This window comes from Bubalus bubalis, chromosome 1 (genome assembly GCF_019923935.1).
Source record: "Bubalus bubalis isolate 160015118507 breed Murrah chromosome 1, NDDB_SH_1, whole genome shotgun sequence".
Lineage (NCBI taxonomy): Eukaryota > Metazoa > Chordata > Mammalia > Artiodactyla > Bovidae > Bubalus > Bubalus bubalis.
The window spans coordinates 152,243,468-152,265,151 of record NC_059157.1 but is presented as its reverse complement, the minus strand read 5'-3'; the positions used below and the strand labels follow the sequence as shown (position 1 = coordinate 152,265,151).

Genomic DNA, 21,684 nt, shown 5'->3' with positions numbered 1-21,684 from the left:
CCACCCCCGCTTCCCCAGGGATGTTAAGTTTCCCTACATTTCATTCGGTTCAAGGAAACGTTAGGCACGCGCGGCGGACACGACCGCCGCAGACCAGTCCGGAGCACAACTTTAGAGGACGTCGCCGCCCTCAGCCTCCCTTCGGCTGGCTTGTGTTCACTCGTAAGTGCCTGCTTCCCGAATGAGAGGACACAGGAGCCTCTGGAGAAGGGCAGTGACCATTAGGGATGCAGGGGAAAGGGCGCAGTTCCACTCCTTTCCCTCTCGCCTGGACAGGTGGAGGTCTCCCAGGATGGGCGGAGGGCGAGGAGGCGAGCCAGGACTGGAGACTGCTGCGCGCGGGTCTGGGCCAGCAGCACCTAGGTATGGTCGAACCCTCCCTCGCGGAGAAACCCCCTCAGACCCTTCCGTGTCATCTTGGCACAGCATAGTCACAGCTCACAGATTAGTAGGGGGACAACCGTGATATCCGGCTAGTTGCTGTACTTAACACAGCAATTACAGCACATCCAAGACCGTACTCATAATAAGGTACAGTTGAACTTTTGATTTTTCAGTAACTGAGAAGATATTTATATTTATTTGTCTTTTATTTTTATATTTTTACCATGTATTAAACGCATGGTATTTCTGCAGTCAATGACAAGGTAATCGTCTCAGCGCCTTTTTTAGGCCTTAATGGCCCAGAAATTGTCTCACTCTGTCATTATTGTTTCATAAAATGCTGGATATTATTTCATTTACAACGGAGAAAAAGAAGAGGCATGGTCAAACAAGAAAACATTACGTGATTTAAATACATGAAGGATACCTTATTTTCACTATTTGAGAAAAATATATTTTATTTTTAGTACTGTGGCATAATACATAACTTTTATAATAACTATACATTATGTATGTAGTCTAGGTGATAGTTGCGTGTAAAATGGACTGATACATGTATACCATACTACAAAGCATGATGTCATACACTTTCCCTCCATTTTTCATTTGGAATACACTTCACAACATAGTACAAAACGTAAAAATTTGTTGTGACTTGTAACTTTTGTTTAAAGCCATAATTGTGCTGTGTGGTATTACAGAAGGATTCGGTCAACCTCTCTTAAGAAAAAAATGTCATTGTATCAGTTCTGCCATTCTATGAAATGTCCTTTAAGTAAATGGTAATATAAAATAATACATTAAAATGCATTATGTATAATGTACATATGCGTATTGTCTATGTACAGTATACACATTGTATATCTTATAGTTATTACAGTTTGTGATTATCAAGAAAGGGAAAGAAGGAAAATAAATTTTAAAAGGTTTTTCTGCTTAGGGAAAGATGAATATTACATTGAGAAAAATTACACAATGGACCTCACACGTGTATTTAGAAAAGTTGTTCTTATGATTGAAAATTTCTGACAATCCTGAGAAATCTTAAAATATCTGTATTAGAAAAAATTATTTAATTACTTTAAACTTTTTAAAGCTGATTGAAAAAGTATGAGTCTAAGAAATCTTAAGATGTCTGAATTGTAAGAGAAGAGAATGGTTTATTCTAAACTTCTAATAGCTAATGACCCTGTCATTAAAGTGAATCATTTGAAGTGTATCAAAACAGAAAAACATTAAAATCTTTCTCTGTACAAATTGTATTAGATGTGTAACTATATGGTACTGTTTTAAAATATGAAATATGTGTCTTTATCATTTAAAAATAAGTTTAAGCTGTGAATTGGCAAAAGCATCAGGAGTTGAGACTGTATCAACTTTTACTGAGAATGGTATAGGGTTTAATGAAATCACATTATATTGAATGATCACAAATATTAATGTTACTCGAACACTGTACATTTTATTTATATGTGGTTGTCAATACCACCCACCATTCAGACAAACCAGAAGTTGCCTTATTCCTTTAAGTGATTTATCCTTTGAGTGCACACTTTTAAAAAAATCGACATGAATATCCAGGTACCAGTATATAAAATATATCCTCCATGTTGTTACTACTAATATCTTGACTACTAATATTTTCACAAGATTGTGAAAATACACGTGATATGAATCAAGATGTTTTTATTGTACCAGCTTATGAAACATTTCTCTCCCTAGAATTCAGAAGGTCTCTAATGTGACACCAGTCACATGATGAGATTCTACTGAATTTTAAAAGTAAGAGTTTTACATTTGTTTTTTTCCTACACATCATATAAGCCTTTACTCACATCCCCCAGTTCAGTAAAAAAAAAAAATGAGTTTGACTCTACTTTGGTTTTTTCCTTATAATTCATTGATTTACCAAGCACAATTCTGTTCAGGCATGATTTTGTGGAGGAAAAAAATACTGAAGATCTATTTTTATTAGTGATAAATGAACATATTTCATGGTAATGCACACACATATTTCACCTACCATATTAATATACACAGAACCCATGTGTTCATAACGCTAGAATATCCAGATAGGAACATTTTTAAAGCACTAATGGCAGTATCTTGGTGTTAAGTTTTATACATTTCACCTGGAAGTTTTTTATTGCATAGAACTAGTACAGAGTCTGGAGAAGGCAATGGCACCCCACTCCAGTACTCTTGCCTGGAAAATCCCATGGACGGAGGAGCCTGGTAGGCTGCAGTCCATGGGTTCACTAAGAGTGGGACACGACTGAGTGACTTCACTTTCACTTTTCTCTTTCATGCATTGGAGAAGGAAATGGCAACCCACTCCAGTGTTCTTGCCTGGAGAATCCCAGGGACAGGGGAGCCTGGTGGGCTGCCGTCTCTGGGGTCGCACAGAGTCAGACACGACTGAAGTGACTTAGCAGCAGTACAGAGTCGGACACGACTGAAGCGACTTAGCAGCAGCAGCAGCAGTAGGAAAATAGAAATGTAGAAAATAGCTTTATTCTTTCACCTGAAAATAAATAATGATGAAATGCTGACTTTACTTATTTTTTAATATTCTTCTCTATATAATGTAGGACACAGATATATCTATAGAGATACAGACATATCTACATAGATACATAGTCTGTGACATAGTTTTTGCAAGGCTGCTACATACATGCAAACCTTAACCAAAGTACCTAGAAATGCCGGATTCTCCAGTACTGACTGACTTTTCCTCCTGATTTTCAGCTATCGAAGTAATTCGCATACTAAAACATTTTTTATTTTCATTGACTTCACATGACTAGGGAAATAATGGCCCTGGATATGGTAAGAATCCATCTGGAATGAGAGAAAACATGATTGATTTTCTAAATCGTGTGTGTATGTGTAATCACCAGTTGCTTAAAAGCAATTTATATCGGTGTTCAACATCATAACCAAGGGGAAAATGTCTTCTTGAGATGTAATGATAGTTTTAAGAGACCATTAATTGCCACATTCTGCAGATATGCGTGTGCTTCAACCAAGGAAAATGGCATTGGCAATTATGCCAAAGGGCATAAAGTGTACTGTATAAGGAAAACAAGGTTCAATTGTAAAGGCCGAAGGGAACATTAAGGAGATGGCCTCAACAGTTTAAAAGGCAATATGGTAAGTATCTTAATGTTGTACTTTATGTATATAGTTTCTCTCAAGTGAAATTAATAAAAGAAACAATCCAGAACTGAAACTGATGTGTTATAAACATGAAGATTGTGTTCAGATTTATATAGTATTCTACACTGACTTGTTAAAATTTCATGAATTATAATTAATTTGAATTTCAAGATTGAGAGAAGCAATGATGAGTTGTCTTACTTCGAACAACCCAACATTAGCCATCTCTCCAAGAATGTAAGTTGCAGACAACCAATCAATAATAGAATATTTGGCAAGTTTATGTTGAACTCACTGGTTTAAATTTATGTTTTCATTCTGGTTTCATCCATTGGTGAAAAGGCTAACATGGTAGGCTAACGGAAAGTATTTTATCAAGTAAACATTAAGTCAGTACCAGCTAATTGCAAGAAACAAAGGCATCCTTTCTTCCATAGAAACGGGAAGGATGTCTTAATTCTGTTTTCTTTAATTTTGCCTATAAAATAATAAAATCAAATAAAACCAATAGCTTTGATTATACTTAAATCCATAGAGAACTTAATTTTACTTATTTATTGTCTTTTACTTACAGAATTCACTTAATTTTATGGTAAAAAATATTCTATGGAGGATATTTAGGCTTGCCATTAAACTAAAGATTATCACTTTTTCCCCTCCTAGCTAAGCACCTTCATTGTCTTGATATCTTTGAGTTCTTATTTTCTTTCTTTGTGTGTTGTTCTTTGGATTTTCAGTAGATGATTTCTCTAAAACTCCCTGGTGGCTCAGATGGTAAAGTGTCTGCCCACAATGCAGGAGACCTGGGTTCAATCCCTGGGTTGGGAAGATGCCCTGGAGCAGGCAATGGCAACCCACTCCAGTACTGTTGCCTGGAAAATTCCATGGATGGAGGTGCCTGGTAGGCTACTGTCAATGGGATTGCAAAGAGTTGTACAGGACTGAGCAACTTCACTTCATCTCTTAGAACTCCAGGTTACTCTTTGCTATGATTTAATATCACTCTAGTTATGCCTTGGCTTTTTGCATGAAGTTTCTTCTTTTGGTAAAGCAGTATTTCCTAAGTGTTTCCTTTGTATTCTATTTGCATCTGACTTCTGTAGGTTTCCAGTTTTGAACCAGGTGGTTTTTTCCTTTTATCCACTAATTGATTCTAAACATATCTCCCTTTGTTCTGATCTACAGAATTTTCTCTTTCACACTGGGCAGAAGATCAAATCTTTGCGTCTCTCTAGCAAAGACTTTAATTTTTCTAGTTTTCAAACACAATAAATCTTGATTTACCTCTGTCTTATTGCTGCCTCTTTGTTGGCTACATTTATTTCATCAAAGGATTAGAATCTTCTAGATTTATTTCTGTTTTATTTTGTTTTGTGAATTTTCTGTATTGACCAAAGATTACCAGATAAAATTAATTTTGATTATTTTCCTCGGCCTTCAAAGTATCTCCTCTTCATTCCACTTTTCTCTAGTAACCTCTTTGATGGTTTGTCACGTTTCTCCATGTGAGTTAGCCAAGTTACCAGATTCCTGTAGATTTATACCAGTTTTACTTCTTCCCCTGATGTTATGGTCTCTGTCTTCTGTTTCATAACTCTATCTTTCGAGTTTTTTTTTCTTTTTCGTGGCAGTTCTTCATAGTATTCTTCTCATATTTCTTTATTTCAATCTTTTCTGTTGATGTAAGCAACTGAGATTAGAGCTCTGTGTCGGTTCTATATCTGTGTCTGGCATATAGGGATGTTCCCTGACTCAGCTTCTCTTGAAAATTAAGCTCATGTTTCTTTACATTTATCTCTCTTCACACATTATTGTTTCGACTAGACAAATGTTTAGACTTTTTAAAAAACCTTTTTGTTTCTTAGGATAGATATGGGTTTCCCTGGTGGCTCAGATGGTGAAGAATCTGCCTGCAATGCAGGAGACCAGGGTTCAATCCCTGGGTCGGGAAGATCCCCTGGAGAAGGGAATGGCAATGCACTCCAGTATTCTTGCCTGGAGAATTCCATGGACAGGGGAGCCTGGCGGGCTACAGTCCATGGGGTCGCAAAGAGTCAGATACAACTGAGCGACTAACAGACACAACAGGATAGATATAGTTCTTTGACTTGGGCTTCCCTGGTGGCTCAGATGGTAAAGAATCTGCCTGCAGTGCAGAAGACACAGGTTCTTTGACTTACTATCTTGCATGTTCTTTGGCTGTATGTCTTCAATTTCAGAGGCAATAGTTTAGATTCATATTCACGGGGCTTACAAGAGGAGTTTTCTCTTTCTAAATAAATTTCTTTATTTGTTCCAGGTCTTAGTGGTCTGCGGCATCTTCATTACAGCATGTGGGATCTTTCATTCAAACTCTTTATTAGTTGCAGTATGTGGGATCTAGTTCCCCGAGCAGGGATTGAACCCAGGCCCCCTGCATTGGGAGCACAGAGTCTTAGCCACTGGATCACTAGGGAAGTCCCTAGAGGAGTTTTCTTGAATGAGATCTCCTGGTCTATCCTAATTTTTTGTTCACTGAATCAAAAATATGTCTTTAGATCCACTATGGTCCACTCCCAAGCATGTCTTCTGCTTGGATTCTGCCATAAGTGTGTGCAGTCCAAAATCTTCAACCGCATTTTTCTTGATTCAATAAAGTACTGATAACTGTTGGCTGCAGGTTTTCTTCTGGTATTTTAAGAAAAAGTTTTTTGTGGTCTTCTACATTTTCTTTTTTTGTGTATGTAATTTTTATTTATTTATTTTATTTTTGGCTGTGCTGGGTCTTCCTTGCTGCGCAGAGTTTTTATCTAGTTGCAGAGAGCAGGGGCTACTCTCTATTTGCTGTGCATGGGTTTCTTGTTGCAGTGGCTTTTCTTGTTGCAAAACACAGGGTCTAGGGCACATGGGCTTCAGTAGTTGCAGCTCCCAGGCTCTAAAGCACCAGCCCAGTAGTTGTGGCATACGGGGTTAGTTGCTCCATGGCATATGGGATCGTCCCAGACCAGGGATAGAACCTCTGTCTCCTGCATTGGCAGGCAGACTCTTTACCACCGAGCCAGCAGGGAAACCCTACCTTTTCTTCTAATTGAAAAACATAAAAAAAAAAAAAAGAAAAAGAAAAACATATACACTCTGTGGTTCTAATTTTTTTTTTTCTATTACTTGGTTTTCATGAGTAGTATTTTTCACATCTAAAAAACCTACAGATGTCTGAGGTTTAAATCTCTGATATAGCTGACTCCTTCCTAAGGGTTTTCTTTTGACAAGTTTTTAGGATTTGGAGTTAGCCCTAAGTGTTGTAATGTCAGCCAGATCTCCTTACTTGGATGCACCTTAGGGGTTTTCTTCATGCCTGCAGGATATCTACTTTGGAGGTGTCCTGAGGTGAGTGTCAAGAGTTGCATTGTATTACGGTTTTACAAATTGTAGACTTGTCTTCTAAACTGTCTTCTAAAGTCTTCTAAGTCTTCTAAGACTGTCTTCTAAACTGTCGAGTTTTCTGTGGGTACAGTCTTTTCCTCACAAGTTCTCAGAGGTTTCTTGATTATTGTCAGGAGTTCAGCTGATTGACATTTCTCCCAGGGAACTATCCCAAGTCTTATCTTCTGGGTGAAGTTTTCATAGGGCCGTAGTTTTCTATTGGGTCTTTCATTGATTCTGCCCCTTTTTTGAAAGTGAAAGTTGCTGAATCATGTCTGACTCTTTGTGACCCCATGGACTATACAGTCCATGCAATTCTCCAGGCTAGAATACTGAGTGGGTAGCTTTTCCCATCTCCAGAGGATCTTCTGAACCCAGGGATTGAACCCAGGTCTCCCACATTGCAGGAGAATTCTTTACCAAATGAGCCACAATCTTTAGGCGTCCTAAACAATCTTTTTTTTTTTTTTAACTTGTGAGATTTTCCTCTTTTCTACCTTTCCTCCTGAATAGGGAGTCCTTTTATCCTCTGGTTGTATTGCACCTTTGGCGTTTGTATAACCTCTTTGATGCCTGTCGGATCTTCTTTTTTTTTGGAACAAGTAGTTCAAAGGATATGTATTTTTCACTTATATTAATATCTCCAGATTGCTCTTTGTTTTAAAAAAATTTTATTAGCGTATAGTTGATTTACAGTATTGTGTTAGTTTCTGCTGTACAGCAACGTATATCAGTCATACTTATATCCACTCTTTTAGATTCTTTTCCCATGGAGGTCATTACAGAATATTGAGTAGAGTTCCCTGTGTTATACAATAGGTCCTTATTATATTATTATACTATATAATAATTATATATTACATATAATTATATATATAATAATTATACTATTTTATATATAGTAGTGTATTTATCGATCTCAGTCTCCCAATTTATCCCTCCCCCTTTCCCACTTTCCCCCCAGTAACTGTAAGTTTTTCTACATCTGTGACTCTATTTCTGTTTTGTTCATTTATACCATTATTTTTTAGATTCCACACATAAGCCATGTTATATGCTATTTGTCCTTAGTACTCTTGCCTGGAAAACCCCATGGACAGAGGAGCCTGGTAGGCTGCAGTCCATGGAGTCGCTAAGTCGGACACGATTGAGCAACTTCACTTTCACTTTTCACTTTCATGCATCGGAGAAGGAAATGGCAACCCACTCCAGTGTTCTTGCCTGGAGAATCCCAGGGACGGGGGAGCCTGGTGGGCTGCCGTCTATGGGGTCACACAGAGTTGGACACGACTGAAGCAACTTAGCAGCGCGACTTAGCAGCAGTAGCAGCAGCAGCAGGATGCCCGTCAGATCTTCTTCCACAGTCTTCATTTTTCCTTCAGTTGTTCGAAGTGGTCTCTTGAGTATTCTTAGATTTTTCTGCTGGTTCTAGCTTGTGCTTTGAAATGTTCTTAAGCATTTTGTGAATGTCACCAGCATTTATTCCTTTGGTTCTTCTGGTGTTTGCAGGAACTCTCTGATACCTGCCATATCTTCCAGGGGTTCTGGTTTTACTGTAGACATTCTCAGCAGCCTCCTGAGGCCTGTTAGATTTTCTGCTGGTTTTGGATTCTGCTTCCAAGTGTTCCTTAGCTTTCTGTGAACATGATCATCATTTATTTGTTCCTCTGATTCTTTTGCTGTTTGTATCACAGTGTCCTCAGCATTCCTGTGATATTTGCTGGGTCTGGTCTGTGCCTTGGTGTGCTCCTATGCCTTCTGTGGATATTATCTCCATTTATTTGTCTCTGTTTCGTTTGGTTTTGTGGGAGCTCTTTGACACTGGCCAAGACTTCCAGGGGCTCTGTATTTTTGGGTGGTTTCTACAGTGTCCCAAAGTCCCTGATCCTGCTCTGGAGTGCAACTAAGCCTTTTGTGGACATTTAATTTTGATAAGCATCTGTCATCGGTCTATAGTTAATAATTTTGTAAATTAATTCTTGAAATTTATAGTACTATGTTGGCGTTCTGGCAATTCACCTTAAGTTAGATATCTTTTTTTTTTTTTTTTTTGCACCCTCTGCTTTAAAATTTGGTATTTTACATTTTAGCCTTTCTTCCAAAGAATAAATATAAGCATGCAAACAATTTTAGATATAAGCTTGGCAGCTGCTTTGGGGGTGATAGTTTTCATTTGCTATCATGATGATTATGATAATAATAGCTGTAATTCATTGAATGCTTCCATATGCCAAACACTGTGCTAGATGTTTTATGTATATTTCTCACTTAAAATTCATAACAGAAGGAGCTAAGGATTACTAGTCCCATTTTATAGATGAGGAAGGTGCAGCTCAGAGAGGATGAATGGTGTGCCCAAAGCCACATGGTTGATATGAGGACAATTCAGAGGGTAGATCCAGCCTGTCTGGCTCCAGAGCTGGAACTCTCAATCATTCAACTTCTCAACATGCTCTCAACCTAACCCTTCAGAATATCTTATCAATAGAGCTATGGCTTAGCTGCATATTATATGGCATCCTCCTCTTCCCCTGCAAGCTAATAAGGTATCTGAAGTGAAGAAGTGAAAGTTGCTCAGTTGTGTCTGACTCTTTGTGACCCCATGGACTATAGCTTGCCAGGCTTCTCTGTCCATGGAATTTTCCAGGCAAGAATACTGAAGTGGGCTGCCATGCCCTTCTCCAGGGGATCTTCCCAACCCAGAGATCAAACCTGGATCTTCCACCTTGCAGGCAGATTTTTTACCATCTGAGCCACCAGGGAAGCCCAATAAGGTAGCTTTTATTTGTTATTTGCTATTTAAAGGAAATATTATTAAAAATACAACAGAGTCTGGTTTGGGAGTCTGTAATGACTCAACAATTATTTGTGGGCATGCAGAAATATTTCATGGATAAAACCTGAAATGATCCACAGAAAAACTCAGATGCTGATTTTTTCCATTTCATTCAGCCAGTTCCTTCAGCGCCAAGTATGCCTCCTGCCTGGTCTGGCTTCATTAACTTTAAAAAAGCATTTCTTTAAAACAGCTGGTAAGTCATTTCCAGTATTTAAAAAAAGAAACAGATTTTTATATGCTCAGCATAAAATGAGAATCATAGAAGCTAACATTACAACTAAATATCCAGTGCCGGCTAATATCAAAGTAGGGACAAAAATAGCTTCCTAAGTGAAGGTTTTGTTTATATTCTTGTGGTAGAATATGATTGTTAAGACTTCATGTAGAATTACATAGTGGTTTAGAGTGTGACTGCCTGGGTGAATCTCTGGACTCCAGATTTGCTAGTTATGTGACCACGAGCAAGTTGCTTAACGTCTCTAAGCCTATTTTCTCATCTACAAAATAAGGAGAGATGGTTGTAATGAATATTAAGTCAAAACCAGACAAGCAACTTGAGAGAAGCACAATTCTTCCTGGTACTGAGATCTAGGAGAAGCTTCTCCTGTGAGTTTTCATAAAGAAGCTGCTGTAATGTCAAGAATAACATAGTCAACCATCTTTACGCTAAATATGTTCCATAGATCTTCTAGGAATGAGATCCTTCATATAGGCCAATGGCATAACATCATAGCTCACTACAATTTTTCAAGAGAGCTAAAAATATCTAGAACTCTTAACTCCTGATGCTTATTTCCAGAGGAAAGTATATCCCTATCTCAAAAAGATGTCTTCATCCTCACATTGATTGCATCATTACTTATAATAGCCAAGATATAGAAGCAAACTAAGTGTCTATCAACAAGTGAATGGATAAAACAATTGTGGTATATATACATACAATGGTAGAGGAGGAAATGACAATGCACTCCAGAATGCTTGCCTGGAGAATCCCGTGGACAGAGGAGCCTGGCAGGCTACAGTCCATGGGGTGGCAAAGAGTCAGACATGACTAAACAACAACAACACTATACACACACACACATGCACACAGACTGGTATATTATTCAGCCATGAAAAAGATGTAAATCTTACTATTTGTGATAACATGGATAGACCTTGTGGTCATTATGCGAAGTGAAATGCAGACACTGTAAGAAAGGAAAAGATACTGTATGTTCTCATTTATATGTAGAATCTCAGAAGGTTGAACTCTTCAATACAGAGAACAGATTGGTGGTTGTCAGAGGCAGGGATGGAGTGGTAGAGTGGGGGATGGTGGTTAAAGAATACAAACTTCCAGTTATAAGGTAAGTAAGTCTTGGGTATCTAATGTATAGCATAGTGAGTATAGTTAGGAATACTATGCTGTATATTTGAAAGTTGCTATGTGTGATGATGGTTAGGTTATTGTTACGTTATATAAATTGTCACTTCAGTCATGTCCCATTCTTTGTGACCCTATGGACTTCATCGCCCCAGGCTCCTCTGTCCATGGAATTCTCCAGGCAAGAATACTGGAGTGGGTTGCCATGCCCTCTTCCAGGGAATCTTTCCAACTCAGGGTTTGAACCCATGTCTCTTATGTCTCCTGCATTGGCAGGCAGGTTCTTTATCACTAGTGACACCTGGGATGATGGTTATAACCTAGATTTAACGTGGGGATCATTTCACAATATATACATATATCAAATCATCATGTTGTACACCGAAAGCTAATACAATGTTATATGTCAATTATATTTCTTTTGTTTGTTTCTCCTTTTTTAAGATTTATTTTATTCAAGTATAGTTGATGGTTATATTTCAATGGAAAAATAAAACAACCTTCCCAAGAAGCAGGGGGTTGCAGTGGAGTCTAGGACCAGGTTGTTGAGGCTCCTGACCCCAGATCCAGTGCTTGTTCGAGCTGTGATTCCAGTTGAATTGCTTAACTTCTCTGTGCCTCAATTTCTACTTCTAAAAAGGAAGCTAAAAGTAGTACTTCAGAGGGTAAAGCTCTGAGATGCTGGCACCCAGGAAGAATTGTGTATGAGGTGATTGGGGTTCCCACTGTGAATGGATTTGAGGAAGAGGAACGGTCGAAGTTGATTCAAAGCCATGAAAAAAGTTTTCTGCATTGAGCCTCTGAGGAGAGCCTGGATTCCAAGAAATGTGTCAGAAGCAGATCCTTGGTACTGATCAAAAGCCCTAAAATGTACATAACTTTGAGCCGGCAGTTGATTTATTCCACGGAAATAATCAGGGTCCAAGACAGGATTACAAAGACATCCATCAAAGCACTGCTCAAATGGTGAAGTATTGAAAATTACCTAATTATCCAACAGTAGGACACTGATTAAATAAATTCTGCTCTATTCATGCAAAGAGATGCTCTGCAACCTTTAAAATGATGTGATAAAACATCTATTAGTATGGAAATATGTTTATGATATCATGTCATTAAATGAAAAGAATTAGCAATAAAATTATAAACACACACACACATACTGGAGAAAATTCAAGTTTAAAATCCATCTTTTATGTTGTTTCACTGAGATATACCAACTAATGTATAGAGACTTCCAGCTTTTTTTGTTTTGCTTACATTTTCAATTACATGGGTAATAACAAATACATCTTCCTTTTAAAAAAAGAAAACATTACAGCAAAGTTCCCTGTAACATCCCTGGTCACTTAATCCCTACTCCTCCAATATCCTTCCAGAATATTTTCTATGTATTTTTGCTATACATAGATACACTCACAGTAAATAAATATAAAGTACTGTTTTGCACCTAAGGTTTTAATTTCTATGCAGTTTTGTCATGTATGGCTTCATGTAACCACCACTACATTCAAGATACAGAATGGCTCCATCATCACAGAGCTTTCTGGTGCCACCCTTTTCAGCCTTGTAGCCACTCCCTGGTGGCTCAGACAGTAATCTGCCTGCAATGCAGGAGACCTGTGTTCAATCTCTGGGTCCAGAAGATCCCCTGGAGAAGGAAATGGCAACCCACTCCAGTATTCTTGCCTGGGAAACCCCATGGACAGAGGAGCCTGGCAGGCTATAGTCCATAGGGTCGCAAAGAATTGGACATGACTGAGAAACTAATACACGTAACCACATCCACATGCTCCCTCTCACTAATCCTTAACCCCTGACATCCCCTAATCTGTTCTCCATCTGTATTTTGTTATTTAAAGAATGTTATATAAATGGAAGCATACAATATATAATCTTTTCAGATTGTTTTTTCACTCAGCACAATTCCTTAGAGATCTATTCAAGTTGTGCGTAGCAATACTTTTAACAACAAAATCATTCCATGATATAAATGTACCACAATTTGCTAACCCATTAACCCACTGAAGCATGTTTGAGTTGTTTTCAGATCTTGGCTTTTGTTTGTTTTTTTCCTTAGTTTCCTGACCAAGGATGGAACCTGTACCCGCTGCAGTGGAAGGGCAGAGTCTTAACCACTGGGCCACCAGGAAGTCCCCGTTCTTGGCTATTATGAATTGAGGTCCTGTGAACATTTGTGTGCAGCTTTTTACATGAACATACGTTTTCATTTTTCTGGGATAAATACCCAAGAGTGCAATTGCTGGGTTGTACGATTACATGCACATTTAGTTTTGCAAGAAACTGCCATACTCCTTTCATTAGTGGCTGTGCCATTTTTATATTACAGAATCTGCCTGCCAGTGCAGGAGATGCAAGAGACATGTGTTCAATCCCTGGGTTGAGAAGATGTCCTGGAGTAGAAAGTGGTAGCCCACTCCATTATTCTTGCCTGGAAAAATCCCACAGACAGAGGAGCCTGGCAGGCTACAGTGCATGGGGTTGCAAAGAGTCAGACAGGACTGAGGAGCACATACACACATGGGCAATATATGAGTGATCCAGTTTCTTTTCATCCTTGCCAACATTTGGTGTTATCACCAGTTTTAATTTTAGCTATTCTGATTGTTGTAGCTTCAATTTGCATTTCCCTATTGGCTAAGATTTCGAACATATTTTCATGTGAATAATTTGCCATCTGCACATTCTCTTTGGTAAATGTCTGTTCATGTCTCTTACTCGTGTTCTAATTGGACTGTTTTTTACTGTTCAAACTTGACAGTTCTTTATATATTCTAGTGCAAGTCCTTTGTCAGATATGTAGTTTGCATATTTTCTTCCACTCAGCCACTTTTTAAGAGTTAATTTTTGCTCTTATTAAAGTCATACACACATATTTAAGTAAGCAAATCATCCTGTGAGACTTGTGAAAAACAGTGAGACTAGACTCCTTCTCAATCTCTCTCCCCGCAAAGCAACCACTTTCAGCTCTTTTGTCTGGCTCTTTTAGTATTTACTGCCATATCACTAGATAAAATGTTTATTATTTCCTGATTTGGGGGGTTTGGGGGACCTTATCTATTGCCTTTCCACTATGAAACATGAAGATTTAGTTCTTTTTCACCCTTCCATTTAACCCCATCCAACATATGCATACCAATTCCTCCAAAACAAATCTATAATCCCATTCCACAGTTCTAAAGCCAAAAATGTTTTCATAATTGACCCAAACTGAACTCATTTGGCAGCAAAACCTGGTGAGAAACTACTTCTAATCTTTATTCATATTGCTTAATGTAAATATCCCCGTGCTGCACTGCAGAAATTGTTAATATGTTTCATTAGGAAGTGTTAGCTTAGACCCTTCTGGGGTTATTCTGTAATAAATGATCTATGAGCTGTATTACCAAAAATTTTTTGAATACCCACTGTTTTTCTTAAACAAATTTGAATTCTGAAACATTTGGCCCAAGGGTTTCAGATATGGAATTGTCGACTTGAAAATTATAATTTGATTAGATAAATATTCAGTGTTCCATTATTATGATTATGTAAATAAATTCTATTCACAGGTAAGCCGTGTTCTGTATGATGGTGACTATTAATGTCAAAACATGTAGAATTACTTTTGTTGATGAGAACATTTTAAATTGGGTTAAACAAGGATGACATAAGCTCATTTAGTAGGAATTTTATTTGGTGGTTTTCCTGTATGCTATTTAGCAGAAGTTGAAATTGAGCATCTCTTCCTTGGAGTATCTGCGTTCTGTGCAAATGGTACCTTTTCAGAGACAGCTTCTCATATACGCTACTGAAAATCACATTGCTGCCATCATCTTTATCTCCTTTGTGCTTTGTTCTACTCATTTATATCTAAAATACTATGTATGTTTGCTTATGGTCTGTCTCCTTCCCATTTAAATGTCAGCTTCACCAGAGGGCAGGAATATTTCTTACTCGCTACAAGGCCTCTGGTACCTAGAACAGTGTCCAGGCCACTGTAAGTGCTCAAGATTTTGGTTTGTTTAATAAATGAATTTTGCCATTTGAAATGCAGGTAGTCATCAAGAACGAGGAAAAAAGATTTTATTCTGGGAAGACAAGCCCTACAAAGGAGGAATTTTGTTGACTTAATTATGATTTTTAACTTATAACTATTTCTCTAACAATTTTGACCGAATAATGTCACTAGACTTAAAAGATAAAAATTTTAGTTTCATTGAAAATACTGTTTAGTATCTCCTCTTAAGTCAAGGACAAATTTATTCTAGCCCTGAATCCATTAATATAATCCTTTTTAAGATTCCGTTCTTGTGACACAGATAGCTAATCAGAACAGGTAGCAGGCGTGCATCTTGTGTGTATTTTCATTTACATTGAAAACACAGAGTCCGGCGGTGATGACCTCCCCACAAGAATGTGCCTCTCACGAATGTCTCCTTCATCCCTCTCCAGAAAAGAAGAGGAAACAAGAAACACCTGGTGCAGAGCCCCAGCTCCTGCCTCATGGTTGTGAAACGCCCAGGATGCTATACGATCACCGCCGTCCTCAGCCATGCCCAAACAGTAGTTTTGTCTGTTGGCGGCTCTACTGTCCTCTGCCAGCCTACAGGAGGAAAAGCAAGGTTTACAGAAGGATGCTCCTTCAACAGAAGCAGCACTAAAAGTACCCTGTAAAAAGGTGAATCGGAAACCATCCCCATAAACATATTTTGGATTAAAAGACACAGAAAACTAAGAGAAATTAATACAGTGTTAATGGTAGATATTGAAAGGCAAGAGAAACAAACACTGGAAAACTGGCTGTGGATTCTACTATCATGGGTATAAAATTCTAATTTAATCCTCTAGCACATTATACATTTTACTTAATCTCTATTTGATTACATTCTAGCATTTAATGCTAGACATGTGGATACTTAAGGAAAGGCAAAATAACAAGAAATATACCAAATATACAATCCCATTGCTATCTGTAACTGCTACCATCAGAGTAAAAGAGAATGCTGAGGTGGATCTTGATTGAGAACCAAGTTCAGGGCTATGGCCACTAGCCTCAAACCTGCCCCCAAAGGAAAAATTACGCTGGGACAATGGAAAGGGCCTTCAAGACCTCTGGTTACCCAGAAGGTAGTCCATGTGGGGGAAGGGAAGACACAAAACCAAGAAACTATTGAAAAGAGAAGGTCCAGTGTGAAGCAGCTGTCTCACTTTGTGGATCGTTTTCACTGGCTCCCTGCAGAAGCTTTACTGAAATGGGTTGTGACAGTGATAAATTCAAGGGCAGAATCTTCGGTTTTGAATACTACAGAGTGGACGAGCACCTTCAGGTGGACACAGGACCCACAGCTTGGTATAGGACAGTCATAGATGGCTAGATATGCCAGACTCACAGCACGTTATTCCCAAGGGAACAGCCAGCCCAATGGACTACATAAATGCTGCTATAAAGTGTATTTATCCTGAGAAGGCCTTTCCAGTTTCCCATATCAATGCCAAGTGGAATACCCCAGATAAAGCAGCTGAAATGCTTCGCAAGCAAACTTTGTGGGACTGGCTTTGTGCTGATGGGGCTGTTCATCCACCCAGTTCATGGTAAGTGCTATGATTAAGGGGGCCCCTTTTCCATGGACATCCCATTTCATCTTTCTCCTGCAGAATTGAACAACAGTCTGAGAAGCCTTATGAGATTTGTGTCCTCAGCTTCCTCATGTGGGTCTTAAAATGCCAAAAACATTAAAGAAAGGGGGAGAGACAGAAGGGCGAATTGAGGGACTTGCTCCAGTGGGGTGAACATCTTTGGACAGCTATTAAGAAATAGGATAAATAAAATGGACATTGATGGAATTGAAACAAAAGTTTTAATACAGCACTACTGAATTCTGGGGGCGGGGGGCTCCTGCTACACATCCAACATGAAAGGCCCCCCCAGAGTCTGCTTTGTCCCAATTTAGAGGAATTTTTAAAACTGGAAGGCAAAGGTTACAATGAGGAACTCTTCTTGAAAATATCTGAAGTATTGGTGGCCAAAAAGTTCGTTCAGGATGATACAGAAACCATGAATGAACTTTTTGGCCAACCCTACAATAGGGGGATTAATCAAGAGAAAGGTTGATAAAAGGGCCTCAGGCCCTTGGCTCAGCCCTTCTCTGGGAACCAGAAGTCTTATGCATGTGAGTAAAAAGGTTAGAAACTGTGGGGGTTTCAGGGACACTTTGACCCCGGAGCCTTGTGCTAAATCTGTACTAAAATCTGTCCGTGAGGTTCTAATGGGAGGCAGGGTATATGGAGAGGATACAGAAATGTAATAGTAGATAGAATTGAGGTGAACAAGATTATATGAAGTGGTTATGACTTTTCTATCTGAATGTATTATGAGGATGGGTATCATCTCTGGTTGGGGAATATTTCCCCTCAGTTCAGTTCAGTTGCTCAGTCATGTCTGACTATTTGCAACCCGTGAACCGCAGCACACCAGGCCTCCTTGTCCATCACCAACTCCCAGAGTCCACCCAAACCCATGTCCTTTGAGTTGGTGATGCCATCTAACCATCTCATCCTCTGTTGTCCCCTTCTCCTCCTGCCCTCAATCTTTCCCAGCATCAGGGTCTTTTCAAATGAGTCAGCTCTTCGCATCAGGTGGCCAAAGTATTGGAGTTTCAGCTTCAACATCAGTCCTTCCAATGAACACCCACGACTGATCTCCTTTAGGATGGACCAGTTGGATCTCCTTGCAGTCCAAGAGACTCTCAAGAGTCTTCTCCAACACCACAGTTCAAAAGCATCAATTCTTCAGTGCTCAGCTTTCTTTATAGTTCAACTCTCACATCCATACATGACCACTGGAAAAACCATAGCCTTGAAGAGATGGACCTTTGTTGACAAAGTAATATCTCTGCTTTTTAATATGCTGTCTAGGTTGGTCATAACTTTTCTTCCAAGGAGCAAGTGTCTTTTAATTTCATGGCTGCAATCACCATCTGCAGTGATTTTGGAGCCCAGAAAAATAAAGTCAGCCACTGTTTCCACTGTTTCCCCATCTATTTCCCATGAAGTGATGGGACCAAATGCCATGATCTTCGTTTTCTGAATGTTCAGCTTTAAGCCAACTTTTTCACTCTCCTCTTTCACTTTCATCAAGAGGCTCTTTAGTTCTTCTTCACTTTCTGCCATAAGGGTAATGTTATCTGCATATCTGAGGTTATTAATATTTCTACCAACAATCTTGATTCCAGCTTGTGCTTCTTTCAGCCCAGCATTTCTCATGATGTACTCTGCATATGTTAAGTAAGCAGGGTGACAATATACAGCCTTGACGTACTTCTTTTCCTATTTGGAACCAGTCTGTTGTTCCATGTCCAGTTCTAACTGTTGCTTCCTGACCTGCATACAGATTTCTTAAGAGGCAGGTCAGGTGGTCTGGTATTCCTATCTCTTTCAGAATTTTCCACAGTTTATTGTGATCCACACAAAGGCTTTGGCGTAGTCAATAAAGCAGAAATAGATATTTTTCTGGAACTCGCTTGTTTTTTCCATGATCCAGTGGATGTTGGCAATTTGATCTCTGGTTCCTCTGCCTTTTCTAAAACTAGCTTGAACATCTGGAAGTTCACGGTTCACGTATTGCTGAAGCTGGCTTGGAGGATTTTGAGCATTACTTTACTAGCGTGTGAGATGAGTGCAATTCTGCGGTAGTTTAAGCATTCTTGTAGTATAAAACAGAAGACATGTAAATCCCTCTTTTAAATCCTGTTCATTTGATATGCTGAGTGGGAATGAATATGATTGCCCACGCCCACACTTTGTAGAAGCTGGAGTGCTCATCTGGACAAATCCTCTGCATAATAGCCATGTGTGGAGTGTATCTGTGGTTTAAGGAAAAAGCCTGTAAGCGCCTCCCAGTGATGACTGTTGGAATTGTGGACTAGCAAAGTTCCATTTGAGGGGCAATTACTAACCTGCTACCAGATATTAACTGGAAATGCCCCTATGACCGAAAGGCACAAAATAATCTTGAAACTTGAAATACCCAAGATGTCAGAGAAATGCTCTAATCAGGAAAGCAGTGTCCAGAAGAGTTGTATAATAAAACAGGCATGGTTTGTACAGGAATATGGGCTTCCCTGGTAGCTCAACTGGTAAAGAATCTGCCTGCAATGCAGAAGACCCTGGTTTGATTCCTGGGTCAGGAATTACTCCTGGAGAAGAGACAGACTACCCATTCCAGTATTCTTGGGCTTCCTTGGTGGCTCAGATGGTAAAGAATCTGCCTGCAATGTGGGAGACCTGGGTTCGAGCCCTGGGTTGGGAAGATCCCCTGGAGGAGGACATGGCAACCCACTCTAGTATGCTTGCCTGGAGAATCCTCATGGACAGAGGAGCCTGGCAGGCTACAGACCATGGGGTCACAAAGAGTCAGACACAACTGAACGACTAAGCACAGCACAACATACAGGAATATGCCACTGGGGAATATAGTGTATCCATGAGTAGGTAGTCTCTCTTCCCCTAGGACTGACTTTGGAACCATGTGAGGAGCTGCTGAATTCTATCATCATTTGGGTGGTGCCCTATAAACAGCTCTCAACTGACCAACAAATAGGTGCTTAGTGTATGGATGGTAGTTTCAACATGAACAGACAACATTCTGTTGGAAAGCTACCACTCTGATGGGAAACGGTAAAAACATATCAGCTTGGTAAACTGCTCTGCAGGCTGTTTATCCTTGTTTGGATCTTTACCTACTCATAGTCAGTGGCCAATGACCTGGCCACATGGTCAGGAAGAAGGGCAATGGAAGACTGGCTTATTAAAGGGGGGCCCTTACAGGTCATGGTCCTGTGGAAATCATTATGGGAATTTGAGGGGATGGATTAAAGTAGGCCATGTGAATGCCCATCAGAGGAATCTCATTCTTGCATTGGAAGGTGATTAGAATCAACAAGCAGACACCCTAGTGTGCTCACTTGAGGGAACCACTTGGGTTTGTGAAATGGGTGGATACTGTTATGGGGGGGGGGACCTGCAGCAATGCAGAGATGGGCTGAAACCATATGGATTCCTCTGATATCCTCTGAGGCACAAAACACCAACAAGAACTGCTCTGTCTGCCAACAAGAGACAGAGATTACAGCCGGCTCCAAGGCAGAGTCCCTAGGAGGAGTCCTTGCACAGAGATGGCAAGTCAGGCTGATGCCTGTAGCCCTGGGGGATAGAAAACAACTGGGTCCTCACAGGAATGACTCTGACCCTGGACTGGGCTTTACTTACCCAGGGTAGATGCATGTGCTCAGAGTACTGCAAAGAACTCAAAGAATATACTGCACCCACCTGGACCACCGCGTCACATTTCTTTAGACCAAGGAACACTATTTACAGGCCATCATGTCCAACAACAGGCAGAGAGATTTCTTCTTCAGTAACAGCTGGTAAAGAATTAGATTGGGCAATCAAAACATTGGTTGTCTAAAAGGGGGAAGAGGGACTTCCCTGGTGGTTCAGTGGCTAAGACTCCGCACTCCCAATGCAGAGGGCCCAGTTTGATCCTTGGTTGGGGAACTAGATCCCACACACTGCAACTAAAGATCCCATATGCCACAACGAAGACCAGGCACAGCCAAATAAATAAATTTTTTATTTTATTTTTAAACTTTACAAAATTTTTAAAAACAAATAGAATAGGGGGAGATGAAGGCACGAAGGACTGGCTTATATGCCCTCACGGATGTGTGCTCATATGCAACATGAACAGGGCTAAGGAGTATCCTCACTTGATAAATTCCTCTGCTATTCTAAGTGTGAGGACAAGGATACCAGTGTGACAATTACACTTTTTTTCTTTCCCACATCATTTAACTTAGTAAAAAGTATTTTATTGAAGTATAACTGAATTACAATGTGGTGTATTGCAATAATTACTGCTATACCACAGTGATTGTTTTATATATATATATATATATATATACACATTTTAAAAAATATAAATTTATTATTTTAATTGGAGGCTAATTACTTTACAATATTGTATTGGTTTTGCCATTCACCGCCATACATCAACATGCATCCGCCACAGATGTACACGTGTTCCCCATCCTGAACCCCCCTCCCACCTCCCTCCCCATACCATCCCTCTGGGTCATCCCAGTGTGAGATGGTATATATACATTCTTTATCATATTCTTCTCTATCATGGTTTATCACAGGATATTGAATATAGTTCCCTGTCTTATAAGTAAGACCTTGTTGTTTATCCATTATATATATACCAGTTTTCATTCACTAACCCTAAACTCCCACTTTGACCCTCTCCCCTCCCCCTTGGCAACCACAAGTCTGTTCTCTATGTCTGCAAGTCTGTTTCTGTTTCATAGATAGGGTGCATCTGTGTCATATTTGGAGAAGGCAGTGGCACCCCACTCCAGTACTCTTGCCGGGAAAATCCCATGGATGGGGGAGCCTGGAAGGCTGCAGTCCATGGCGTCGCTGAGGGTCGGACACGACTGAGCGACTTCACTTTCCCTTTTCACTTTCATGC

General features: G+C 39.6%; 1 long non-coding RNA gene across 1 annotated transcript; it reads left to right on the top strand.

Annotated features, from left to right (window-relative positions):
- The first annotated feature begins 2,758 nt into the window (after nt 1–2,758).
- LOC102406432 lies at nt 2,759–17,655 on the top strand. Its single transcript, XR_006552044.2, has 3 exons — nt 2,759–3,537; nt 9,898–9,977; nt 15,606–17,655. It is a non-coding gene; the product is annotated as an uncharacterized LOC102406432 (long non-coding RNA).
- The last annotated feature ends 4,029 nt before the right edge of the window (nt 17,656–21,684 follow it).